Source organism: Cupressus sempervirens, chromosome 4 (assembly GCF_028749045.1).
Source record: "Cupressus sempervirens isolate cs-2001-9-10 chromosome 4, ASM2874904v1, whole genome shotgun sequence".
Lineage (NCBI taxonomy): Eukaryota > Viridiplantae > Streptophyta > Pinopsida > Cupressales > Cupressaceae > Cupressus > Cupressus sempervirens.
The window spans coordinates 740,683,248-740,696,542 of NC_143121.1; positions in this window are offsets into that span (position 1 = coordinate 740,683,248).

Here is a 13,295-nt window from a genome sequence, read left to right on the forward strand (position 1 = left end):
CTTTTGCAATTGATGGGAGCACAACATGAGACATGGTTTTTCATGTCGTATGTCTCCTCTCATTTTGTGGTACCACCCTATAAGCCTCAGGTCTATCCTATGTAGAGCCTCTCCCTCTACCCTAGTACTAACGGATGTCAAAGTAATTTGGCTTCTCACCAAAGATGAACTCACAATATAGCTTTCCCAAAAAATATAGAGGCATCTCAAAATTATTACATGGTGGTAGGTCAAATACCATTTACCACCTATCCCAAAAACATGATCTCATCTTAGCATGAGTGCACCAATGAATAGGAAAAGTTTTTGTTGTGTACAATAGGGAGTTGCCAGATATAGGATTGGTGAAAAGAGAATATATAGTACCTTTCTCTATGTATTTATCTTTCACTTGCTGATATGATAACCCATCAACATAAAATGCATGACACCTATCCTTCTATGTACCCCATTTTGTAACCTCCCTAGACACCTCATTTGAATTTTGGGCTATTTGTTCAAGTGTATTTGCTAGGATTGAGTGGTGAGAAAGTGTAGATGATTGCAACCTATTGACCATTTGGGTAATGTTAGCACTATTTTGTGAGAGGCAGTTTATGAGGTCCTCTTGTGTATTGGTTAAATGATGTAATTGTATGTGCATAGGGTTTATAGAAAGCAGTGGTTGTTGAACAGGAATATTGAGTGGAGGGTTTTGTGGTAGTGTCACTATGGGTGGAGGGTTTTATGGTTGTGTCACAATAGATGGAGTGTTTTGTGGTTATGTCGTGATGGATGGAGGGTTTGATTTTATAAGATGTGGTCTGTCTTCTCTCCCTCATTTTCTTGGATTCCTTGATGCATCCATATTAATTTTTTTAAAAAAAATTTAAAAATACAAAACCAAATTAGAAAATTTGATAAGAAATATATAAATGATGAATATAATGAAGACTTAACTTGTTTGTGGGGTGCCATCGATGGAGATGCAATCAAAAATTATTTTTTATGGTAAAGCCGATTGGGTTTTGCTGTTGTCCTATGTAATTCATGTTGTTGTTATTGTTTGAAGGTATACAAATGCCCTCAAATGAAGACAACAGTCACAATATATACTTTATAAAAATTGATTAGGTTTTCTAAAACCCGATTGGGTTATGTAAAGTATATAATTCAAAAAACTCGATCAGGTTTTTTGAATTATATTATTTAATAACCCGATTGGGTATTACAAAACCTAATCAAGTTTTGTAAAGTATAATGGCCAGGCTTGGATACCAAACCTGGCTAGAATTTCACTTTTAAATAACTTGATCAGGTTTTCAAAAACTTGATCTGGTTATTGAAAATTTGTCTTATTTTTGGGGGGTGTCCACTTTTTTGTACACCATGTATGTGCACTTACCTTGATACTATGTTTACAAATTAATTTTGATGTTTATCAAATGGAAAAATACCTAGTACAATTATTGCCAATATTATGTGCTCCCTCTTTATGGACATCAAAGGAGGAATGTTATTGTTAATAACAAAAAAATTCCAAACCGAGTAAATAGATCTCATCTCTCCAAATGGATTGACACTGTCTGCTACCAATGAAAGCTATAGATTATGAGGCTCCTCTTTAAATATTGGCCACCTATCTTCTATGTTCTTAAATGCATAACCATCCATAGGCATTCACATAATATCATCTTGACTTCTATTACATGCATGGTAATCCATAAATTGTGCCAAGCTAGTACACCTAAATAATTGTTGTAGACATAGAATAATGGGAATGTGCTGAATAACCTTGTAAGGCACCTTTTTCATTATTTGATCTGATCGATATCTACAAATGTGACAATTAGGGAATTCTGTTGCAAATTCATGTTATTTATGATATATAATATGATCATTGGGATATGCATGTATTGTTTGATACTCCATTCCAATGTATTTCATAATGGTCAATAATTCTTAGTAAGAGCGAGGTAGAATGATTGATGGTGGTAACAAACACTCACTTATCAACCTATGGAAAAACATTGCTATTAATATAAAGAAAATTAATGGTACACTAACATAGAAGATGATCAAAATGATACTATACCTTAGCATAAGTGAGATTGCTACATTGGATATACCATTCATAACCTTGAAGTTTACCAACAATAATATATCAAAGAGAAGTGTTATTTGGGAGGCTTGGTATAAGGGCTTGTATGCCTTTTTAATTAAAGGTATATCAAGGTTCTCTTTGTCATCATCATTAGATGCATGACTATCATCATCTTCATCAGTTGCGCTAGTAAAATATTCTTAAATCCTATTCTCTAGCACATTATCAGTTGCACCAATACCAAAATCTCAATTGTGTTCTTTGTCTCAAGATCATCTCCTTCCATGGGAGCATTACCTTTTTCTTCAATATTCACACCTCCATGTTCCACTAGTTTGAAATTGACATTCACCAAAGGACAAAAATCCTTTCCCCCTTCAATGTGATCATGTTGCCTACATGTCTTTGAGATATTGTGATTAGATCTCTTTGATTCTTTAAACCCTTGCATTTTTTGCAAGGACAATAACATTTTCCATCACTGTTTCTTTTGAACTGAGACCACAATCTAGCAATTGACACCTTATTTTGTTCTAGGGTTCATATTGTTAGGTGTGGACTTTCTTCACAAACAAATATTCGGGCTATAAAATTATATAAAATATAAGGATACAAGCATTAGTAGTATCTTGTATATAATTGATAATAATAAAATAATTAAATATTACGATATCTTTAGTAAAGACAACATCTAAACAAATCAAATGAATTATACAATATAAATATTGGCATTGATTTTGAACAATATTATATATTGGCATTGATCAAGAAACAATGGTGGTGGGATAAACTTGAATTTCTAACATGCACGATGTACAACCAAGGTCTTCCCAAAAAAAGGTAATGATTAAGACATCCAAACATTACATAAATAGCAGTATCTATAAGAACTAGACATACTTTAATATGTAAGATAATGATGCCTATTTATTTATTAGAAACATTATCAAAGTCCTATATATGAATGTTATAAGGTTTCATGGTTGAAATATCAGCTTTGGTCTCTTTCAGTATGTTCATACTAAAAATATTTAACCTAGAACCATTATTAATTAAGGTCCTATGAATGTGATTACCATTAATAAGGACAATTAGGATAAGGGAATCTATTGGTCTTGAAATTATTTAGGAGGTAAATAATATTGAAACTTATATTAATAAATTACATGCTAGAAGAGGAATGGTCATAGTTCATTAAATCTTTATCTTTAAAGGGGGAAGAAATGAAATAAAAAGAAGTTGAAGTTTGATCCTTAGCCAAAATATCTTCATAAATCAGGCACATATTAGGAGAAGAGTTAAGATCAATCTCAACTCTCCTCCTCAAAGAGAAAGACATTGAGAGAAAGGTTTAAAGCATATTCTTACTCTAATATGTCCTTACAAGGTGATATAAGAGAGGAAAAAGAAACATCCCACATATTAGATTAATTCTTTATAGCAGTAACATAATGTAAATACAAGTTAATAGGAGGATCTTGTTTTATCGAAAAAGTGATCTTAAATCAATTTAACAATAGAAGGGATAAGTCCATATAAAGTGGATCTAGATGTATGTAAATTCATATACAAGAGGTTATAACTATCAATACATACAAAATAGATCTTGATAACACAAACGCATAGAAAGAGAATCTAACACCCAAAATAAGGAATATAATCCATGGAAGTGTCAGATACATCAAAATGCAACATAGGTGAACCTACACACACAATGATGTAAATTTAGGAAAACACATCTAACTAGATAAATATCATGTAATAAGGTGGATGTAGATAGAAAAGGAAATCTAACACTAAATGTAACAATGAACCTATAGAAAGATGATTGAACCGCCAAATCAAAATGTATGAAGCATGAAGAAGGGGGTTCACAAAGATGTAACATATAATTTAGAGATAAATTAAATGATACATCAGTCAAGAAATTATACATTACTATAAGAATCTTTAAAACCTTGTAACAAATGAAACATGATTAGCACATGATAGGATGCCAATTCATGAAGATTCATAACATAGGATATCAAAAAACTATCAAAATGAAACTAGTTTGGATTTGGGAGCCCAAAAACCTTTATTTATAGACTATGAAAATTATAAAACTCTAGCTATAGGTCAAATTGGGGTATAAATCTAAATAGGTTTAATCTATAACTAGGTATTGTATTAATATGATTTTGGTCTTGTAATAACTATAAATTTTGCATACTTTCAGATAAAAGTGTCATAGTAGATGCATGATTTCTTTGTGTAGAGATTAGGGAAGGTTTAAAGATTTTTGTTCTTGTGTGAAATTTCCCTCTCATGGGTCTACACAATAACCCTGATTCCTATAAGGAATGGACCAAGAATTGGTGAATATCTATTATTGCATCCAAATACATTGAATCAACATCCAAGAAATGTGACAGAGGCTTGAGTATAATCTATATGGTGTTTGGAGGGTTGTAGTCATTCATGGGATGTTGAAGAAACCTTTGGAAGAGTAGAATAGGTGAGATACTAGAGTTTGGAAGATAGTTACTAATTTTTTTTAATCTATCTTTGCAAATGAGAAAAGTCTAAGTATATGGAGTCAATGATATGAAGACTAAGATATATGATAGCATTGATATTTTAAATTTTTGTTCATATTGTATGAGTGTCTAAAAATAATATGTAAGTTGATTGTGTTTATACTATAAAATATTTTCAAAGAAGCATTAAGTTCAAACTTTAGATATAAGGAGTATAGTACTTTAGAGAATCAGAATTGATTTAAATGCAAGTCTACGGGTGTCATTGATAAGAGATAAAACAAAAGGGCTTATTGTGAAGCAAGGTGTTATAGTAAGGTTGAAGATGTGTTAGAGATTTTAGATGTGAAGTATGATTTATAGTCGGTTTGTATTGTAAAATATGAGAGTTGTAATAAGTGATTTTTGAGCTATGAGAATATCATTGTCAATCTTGAAGATGAGTCTATTTTGCCTAATTCCTATCATTCATGTTGTTGAGAGAAATATTTTGTATTATGTATGCAAATGATATTGGTGATTCCTTAGGCTTTGTGCCCTTAAAATGTTGTACACTTTTTTATTTGTGAGGTTGGATTAGGACATTAGATTCTAGTAGCATTCCACACCATGGTTTGTGTCATCTTGGGTTTTCAATGTACATCATAAAAGCTTCATTAACCTTACCTTTTGAATGATAGTACAAACTGTGCAAGCCTTTTTGTATGAACTTTTTGGATCAAATTCAGTGATCCCTAGTCATGATGAGTGATAAACTTATTATTAGTATAGTGTATAGAGTTTATATTAATTTTATAGATATACAAATAAAATGTAATTTTATACTTGCCAAAAGTGATGCAGGAGCATCCAGAGGTATAAGGCAATCTTGTGTCACCCAAAAAAATGTACTTAGACTTAGTTTCTGTTTCATGTGTTTTCATTTCTGGATGCCCATTTGGGTTAAATAAAGGTTCCAACTCTCATAGTTCCACTATTAGTGTTCTAGGTTAGAGTTTTTAATCACCTTGGGATATGTGTAAATGCCAAAAAAAATAGGAGTATGTAATTGAGCCATCATTTTGGTGAACTAGAAGGTGTAAATTGGCCAGATGAATGTAATTGTAATTTAGAGCATTCTAGAAAAAGAATCAGGTCAAAAGGCCCAACGGTTTGAAAGTTATCGCAGTTTTTCAGTTTTTGGAGAAATCCTAAGAATGCTTCAAAGTTAGATTAGGGGCATTAAATGACCCCGAACAGGGCCAAAAAATGGGGGATGAGCAAAGCTATCCATAAGGCTATAGAGCACTTTGAGAGCTTTTCAAAAATGTAAATGATTCGTCAATTGGAGCTACAGTTCAAAAGTTATGCCTCTCGAAAGTTCGATTACCATTTTTGGATCCTTCTAATTTTGTGCCGACTTCTAATGCAACTTCTAGAGCCTTCTATTTGGTTGGTGGATGTCAACTAGCACTTTCTAGAATGTATTCCTAATCCTTAACCCTCTGGGATCTATTTAAGAACATTTCTAGCATTGTAAAAGGCAGTTCAGAGTGGAGTTTAGGAGAAGAAATTATCTCCAGTTTTATGCTATTGTAAGCCCATAGGGCCTATTTTGGAGTCTGTTTCTCTGCACTAAGTGTACTAGCATATTTTTATAGTTAATAAATTTTTCCCTTTCCTATTGTGTCCACTCTGTGCTTGGGTCGTGTCCCCATCAAAAAGAAAATTGATGCAATGATCTAAATAAAATTAAATATAATTTCCTTACAATAAGATAAAGATTTCTTTATAAGCACATACTTCTTCCAACTCTATAGTTTTGAGATCTTGAATTTTATAATCAAGTCATAATAATTTTTGTTAATGAAATATACTTAACTATTTAATAAAGAGATAAATACAAAAATAAATAATAATAATTTGAAGGATTCAATCTATATTTCATTAGACAATTAGAAAATAGAACTGAAATGTTCCAAAAAAATCCAATAAAATATGATTTGTACAATAAGTCACTATTTATTAAGAGCATGGAACTTAACTCTCAGATCCATTCTTTATTTTTTATAGGTAATGAGTCTAAGTTTAGAATATTTTATTATTATTATTATTATTATTTGAGATTAATTAATATGTGTTAAGGTCAAGTAGACTCAAACCCAAGACATTGTAGATGAGATGCTCACAATTTACTCAGCATTGGGTATTTGAATCCTCCTCTAGTTTTGGTAGTTGTTTTGAAAGATTATGATTTCTTGCCTAAAACCCAAAAATAGGGCTACAAGGAAGAGCCCTCATTAGGTTAGTTTTGTAGGATTGGAAAATTTTGTAAGAAGATCATGGTGATTAATAATTAAGGATATTTCATCATAAAAAAAGGTCATTCACCGTCAAACCCTAGAATAGTTAATTTTTTAAATTTTTAGAAATCTGATGTAAGCAATAATTATGGGACAATTGTATAGCAGGAGGATTTTAGGCTTCCATGAAAGGACTACAAGAAAACTTGTGAGTAAATGTGAAGAAAATACTATGCTTGAGAAATTCTAAAAGTGATTCCCTTTCAATGTTTTGGTGGAGAACTCAATGTCAAATTGAGGATGAACATTTCACAATACCAAAATAAAAACAAAACCCACTACCTATTATTGAATTAACATGGGAGAGAAAATGTGTTCCACAAAGGAAAAATGTCATTTAGTATGAAAAATTTCATACTTTGTTTCCTGGAATGTGCAAGGAAAAAACTAGTGTTACCTGTTGACCTAAAAAATGTGGATGATAGAATCATTGAGATTTTTTTTCATACATCTGATTACATTTAATGTATCTATTTTAATGGCTACATGTCATGCTTAGAGTGGCGCTTCAAAAGAATACCCCTATCAAGTCATGCTTAGAGTAGTTCTTTAATCTAGTCAATCAAGTCAAAGAATACACCTACTATTTATCAAAACACATTCCAATTGATTGACATGAATAAATTTTTGATGAATAGAGGGGAAGCAATGCACTTAAGAAAATTGTTTTCTGAAAACCCTTACCTTCAATGGTTCTATAAAAATCTTCGTGAAGCCTCCCTCCCGTGCGCCCACACTTTTCTGTGTGTTGAAATTTCAATGCTAAACTTAATGTTCATCAAGATTTCAATGATAAACTTAATTGTCATTGAAATTTTGACATTATTGGAATTATTTTTTTTTTAAAATGAATTTGACAAGCCAAATTGGCCTTTCGTCAAAAATTTAGGTCGAAAATGCAACCCAAATGTACTAGTGTAGCCACTCTAGAGAAAACCTGCTTTGTTATTTTCACTTCCTACAAAAGAATCATATCAGTATTAAGTTCAATGATCTTTTGTTTAATTTCATACTACTTCATGGGGCTATTAAGCCCTCTCACATTCTAGGATATGATCTTCATCTCTTATGATTTCGGGTTTGCTTTTGCATTTTTTTTCCCCCTATGCTATATCCTTTTATGTTTCCTTTTGGTGGATGTTTCTTATCAAAGGTCTCCCAAACCTTGTGGTTGACCCAACATCAACCCTATTTCCTTCTCTTGGCTTTCTCTTCAGGATCATCCATTGAACATCATTTTTGAGGAAGTCAAGACTTGGGCCTCTGAGGTGGGGGAAAGTATTTTAGCAACACCTGGGGGTGAGACCACTAGGGTTCCATTTGTGAGTGGTGAGCCATTCCCCATGTTTAGGAATGAGTTACAAAGGCTAAGAACACCATCTAGCTTCTTTTATTGGTTCATTAGTTCTCCAATAGGTTGAGCCAGTTGCAGGGTTTGCGTGTCAACAATATCTCCCTCTTCATGCTCTTCTATATCCATTTTCTCAGTTTGATCATATAGGACCTCCTCGCCCTGCCCATCAACATCCTCCTTCGCAAGGGTTTTAGACTTCTCACCTTCTTTTTAAAGGGCTTCATTCAGATCATGCAGATCCTCCACACAAGTTTCTATCAAACTTACTAGTTCTATATTCTCTTATCTTTTCAACTGGTTAACCATTTTAGTTGTTTTCAAGCTTTCAACCACCACCACACCTGGTGAGAAACTTTGTTCTTGAGTTTCTCACCCTTCAAAAAATCTGTAAACAAATGGCGAAATATGTTGCATTTTTAACAAAAGGGAGAAGCATTCTCATAGACTAATGGTTGTGACCAAGTACACCTTTTAGATTTTAGATCCATCATGGTCAGCAAGGGTTTGTTCATACCTACATTCACACAAAACCTAGAAAATCCTAGTTTAGTCTTTGAGCTAGTCATTATATCCGTTCTTATGAACTATCTAAAGGAGTTTCCAATCCATGTAAATATGTGCTCATCCTAGAACTCCAAGGGGAGTCTAGACAATCTTATCTAAACTAGGGAATATTTGTAGAGATCACTCTCCGGGTTGAACGCCGATTTCCATTTGATAAGAAAAAACTAGTTCTTGCCAAAGTGCCAAGAGCTCACCATGACCAAATCATAGTCTCTTTTCACAATGAATCTAAACAGAAAGAGGGAGCCAACCATCATAGAGATGGAAACTAAAATTGTAAGTTTCCACCTTGTCAAGCATCATTTTCTTACCATATGCACTGTAGTTCCAAATGAGAAAAAATTCCCAACACGGCACATGGTAAAACTTGAGGAAATTGAATAAACCATTGAGTCAGGTAGTGAAATCAGAGGTCTAGTGGCCTCTAAGGAAAATGTGGGTTCCTCTCCAAAGTTCACAGGGATCTTGGATCCAACAATAGCCCCAAGCTAGTTTGACTTTGAGGTTATTGCTACATCAACTGCCATTGTGGGACCACCAAGGGGTTTGGGGCCCAAATAGACACAATCATCAGGAATGACACATGGTTTCATCAGGCTAGGATTTTCCCCTTGATATAGGATGCAAGAATTCTAGGACTTAGCAAACAAAACCAGTTCTACATCTAGACACATATGGGCTAGCTCCAGTTGGGGCAGGGGGGGGGGGTGTGGAACAATGGGGGGGGATCCACCCCCCTAAATATTGAGAGGGCATGGAACTGGGGTGAAAGTCAAGGGCGAGAAAGTTGTAGAGCAGTTAGAAACTTATCATCAAACAAAGCTTTTAACATTCATTTCTTCTTTTATTTTATCTTTGATGTTTGTTGAAGATAACTTGGCTAATAGGCACATATTTACTATCTTTGGCATTCTCCTTTGGCTCTTGTGGTTTTGATCTTTTGAGATGATGCTTCTTGTTAGTTTTTTGAGCACAAAGATGATGTGCCCCTACAATAAAAAATAAATGGGTTTAGCTCTAAGTAGTTTTTTTTAATGTTATAAATATTTCATTAATCTAAAGAACAAAGACAGGATTTTTATTTACTTGATAGTTCCCCATCATCTACTACAACATTTTGTTTAGCCCCAACCTCAACATGCTCAAAACTAACATCATGCTTGACTCCGTCACCATGATGTTCTGTATACTCAAAAAAATTCAGATAAAGGTTACACCAATTGAAATTTAAGATGTTATATTGTATTAATAATTACATAATTAATTTTCAGTACTAATTAAATATATACCTCTATCATTTTTTGAAATTAACATGAAATATATTATTTCTCATGAAGTTCTCAATTTGAGTTATTATTCCTGTGTCTGAACTGATGCACTTGAATATTCTACATCTCTTTGGGCATTGGAAAATGTGCAATGGTGGGAAATCACTACTTTATAGCCTTTCTTGAAGCCAATTTGTTTGTCCTCTTTTGTGTGCACTAGATTAAATTCAATGCCCTATATTTTTTTGCATAATATCATCAATATTGAATGTATTCCTTTAAAAAAAAATTATATTAAAAAAATTGATACAAATTGTATTTATTGCTACTTACAAGTCGTGAATGGATTTTCATGTATTCACCAAAGCCAAGATGATGTTGGCCAACCTTATCTTTTCTAGCTTGTGTAGCATTTGATGTATCTTGCAACATATATGTAGGAGTTGATGAAATCCAACTCCACAGTCGCCAAGATCACCTACATGCAAATAGCTTGCTGAAGAGAAACCGAAAGAGCAAGAGCATGAAGCAAACAATGCAAGAGGAAATATTTCACAATAGGAAAATGAGATTGCTATGTGAATGGAATGATTTACAATGAGAGAGAGGCCATTTAAAAGGCCTCATGGAAGCTTGTAGAACAAGCTGGAAGGAGGTAGAGGACAAAAATGACAACTCAGCACATATCCTCAAAAAGTGGAATATGCTAAAAAAGGAGAAAACTCCCGAGTTGTCAACAACAACCACTACATGCATTAAATACTAAATATGCATTAACCTAAGTAAGCTTAAGTAATAGAATAAATAATTAATAATTAATTATTTACTCTAACACCCCCCCTTAAGTGCAACTTAGGGAAATGCCTTAAGCTCACAAAACTAAGATGAAATGCAAAATGGGTCCCGGCAACGAGGCCATGTTAGGTACCCATGTACAATGCAAGAAGAATGCAACCTCTGTAAGCGAGGAAAGAGAGAAAACCACATGGGAAAAACCCTCCCCCAAAAAAGAGGTAAAAACAACATGCTAAATAAAACATGAAGTGAAGGAAGGAAGGCCTCAACCAATCCCCCCAAGGAGAACTTCCGCCAGAAATGTTTCAAGAGACTCTCTCAAAACCATAAGTACAACCAGCCCCCCCATGAGAATAGACACCAAGCCCCGCCCATAATGATGGAGCTCCTATAGAAATGATTGAACCAATGAAACTCCAATTCGAAAGGAACAAAGGCACGTAACAAGGAAATCCCTGCGTGAGAGGAGCAATTGGAAAGCCTAGCTGATGTCCAGAAGAGAATGTATGAGGAACCGAAATGGGAATCCCTAAGGCAGGTGTGATGACATTGTCATGAATGTCCACTGAAGTCTCTGCAAAAAGTGTACCTGGAGTCTTAATAAATGAAGCTGGAAGATCAGGTAGAGTGGAAGGAGAATCTTGTAGAGAGGAAAAGCCCTCAACTGGTTGTGGTGTGGCAGTCAAAATAGGGATCTCAGGAACAATACAAAGGTTCAAGTGTCCTGACTGCATCACACGATGCTCCTGCGAAAGAGAAGTAGTGTGCTCCAACAATGGAGATGGTGGACCAAAGTGTGAGAAGGTATAGAGATGAGTGGAAGGATCAACTGCCCCTGTAGCAATAAGATCTCCTGTAGCACGATCTCGAATGAAGACTGAATCAGCAGTGAACTCAACTGTCTTCCCTGATCCACTGCGTGTAATCTGAGAAATTGAGAGAAGGTTGGCAGACAAAGATGGAACATACAATACATCATTGAATATATCATCTTGGATGGGAACTGAACCTTTCCCATAGACTGGTAATGCAGTGTTATTCCCCATGAGAATGTGAGGAATAGGAGAAGCCTCAAGAGTCGAGAAGACACCTTGAGAAGATGTCATATGGTGAGAAGCACCTGAATCCAGTATCCAAGGAACCTGTGAAGAAGATGCAATGGAAGCCTGTAATGCATGACCCTTTCCAAGATCTGATGTAGATGTTGAAGAGGTGGAAGAAGCCTGAAAAGAAGACCCTTGTGAGGTAGAAGAGGATGGAGAGGAAATAGTGCTCTTCTGAAGGAGAGCGTGCAAATCAGCAATCTGTTTCTCATAGCCATCACATCTCTTCTGAAAACAACGTGCCTCATCATGAGATCCTTTCCCACAATAGGAACAGGTAGGAGTTGCGGTCTTCTTTTTCTCCTTCTTGTTAGAAGATGATGAACTAGTAGAAGAGGGATCTGATAGCTGCTTCAACTTCTGTTCCTGTGTAACCTTGGAAAGCAATGCCTGTGACTGAGAACTTGAAAGTGAATCCATTTGAGTAATCTTCGATTGTTCACGGGTTAACCGATTACAGAATATCTCAAATGAAGGCATCCTATGTCTATCACCCAAGGCATCCATAGTGGAGTAGAAAGTGGAAGAGAAGATCTGATACTGTCCCTTTAATTTTGAGAGTACCAAAAAGATACACTCATCATCTGTTTTGTTCTTCCCACATCCCTGCAAAAGTGTACGTAGAGATTTGAACTTCATCAAGAAGTCCTCAATGGTGGGAAAGTGATCAGGTGTCAAAGAAGTTAATTCTGCATGCAACTGAAGTGCTCGGAACTCATTCACTTGTCCAAACAAAGCCTGAAATCTTAGCCAATAAGCCCGTGGAGTAGTCAAACCATCCAGGTGAAACAACAAGCTGTCTGAAATGTTGAGTGCAATAAGCCCCATGGCTTCATCCATCTTGTTCTTGTGCTGTAGAATCTCATAAGGTCATTGGAGATTAGGCTGATGCTCATCCAGACAAGACCATAGACCTCTTGACATTAGAAGTCTAGTCATTTGTGCCTTCCATGTGTGGTAGTTGTGTGGTGTGAGACGGGATATAGATGGATCCGCCATTGAGAGAAAGAAGAAGACAGAAGTAGAAGGGTCTTAACTGAAGTAAATTATAGAAAATAAAGACACCCCCCCACAAACGTACAAAAAATATCTCCCAAATACCACAAAAAAACAACTAAGGAGAGCAAAAAGAACTGGAAAGGAACCTGGATTTGTTGTGCAGACAAATCCTCTACTTTGACACCAAAAATGGAAGCTCAAACGAACTCAAAATTGTGCAAAACTAGCACCAATGTGTCCGTCTCTGAGTCAGCTTTCCGACGCTTCT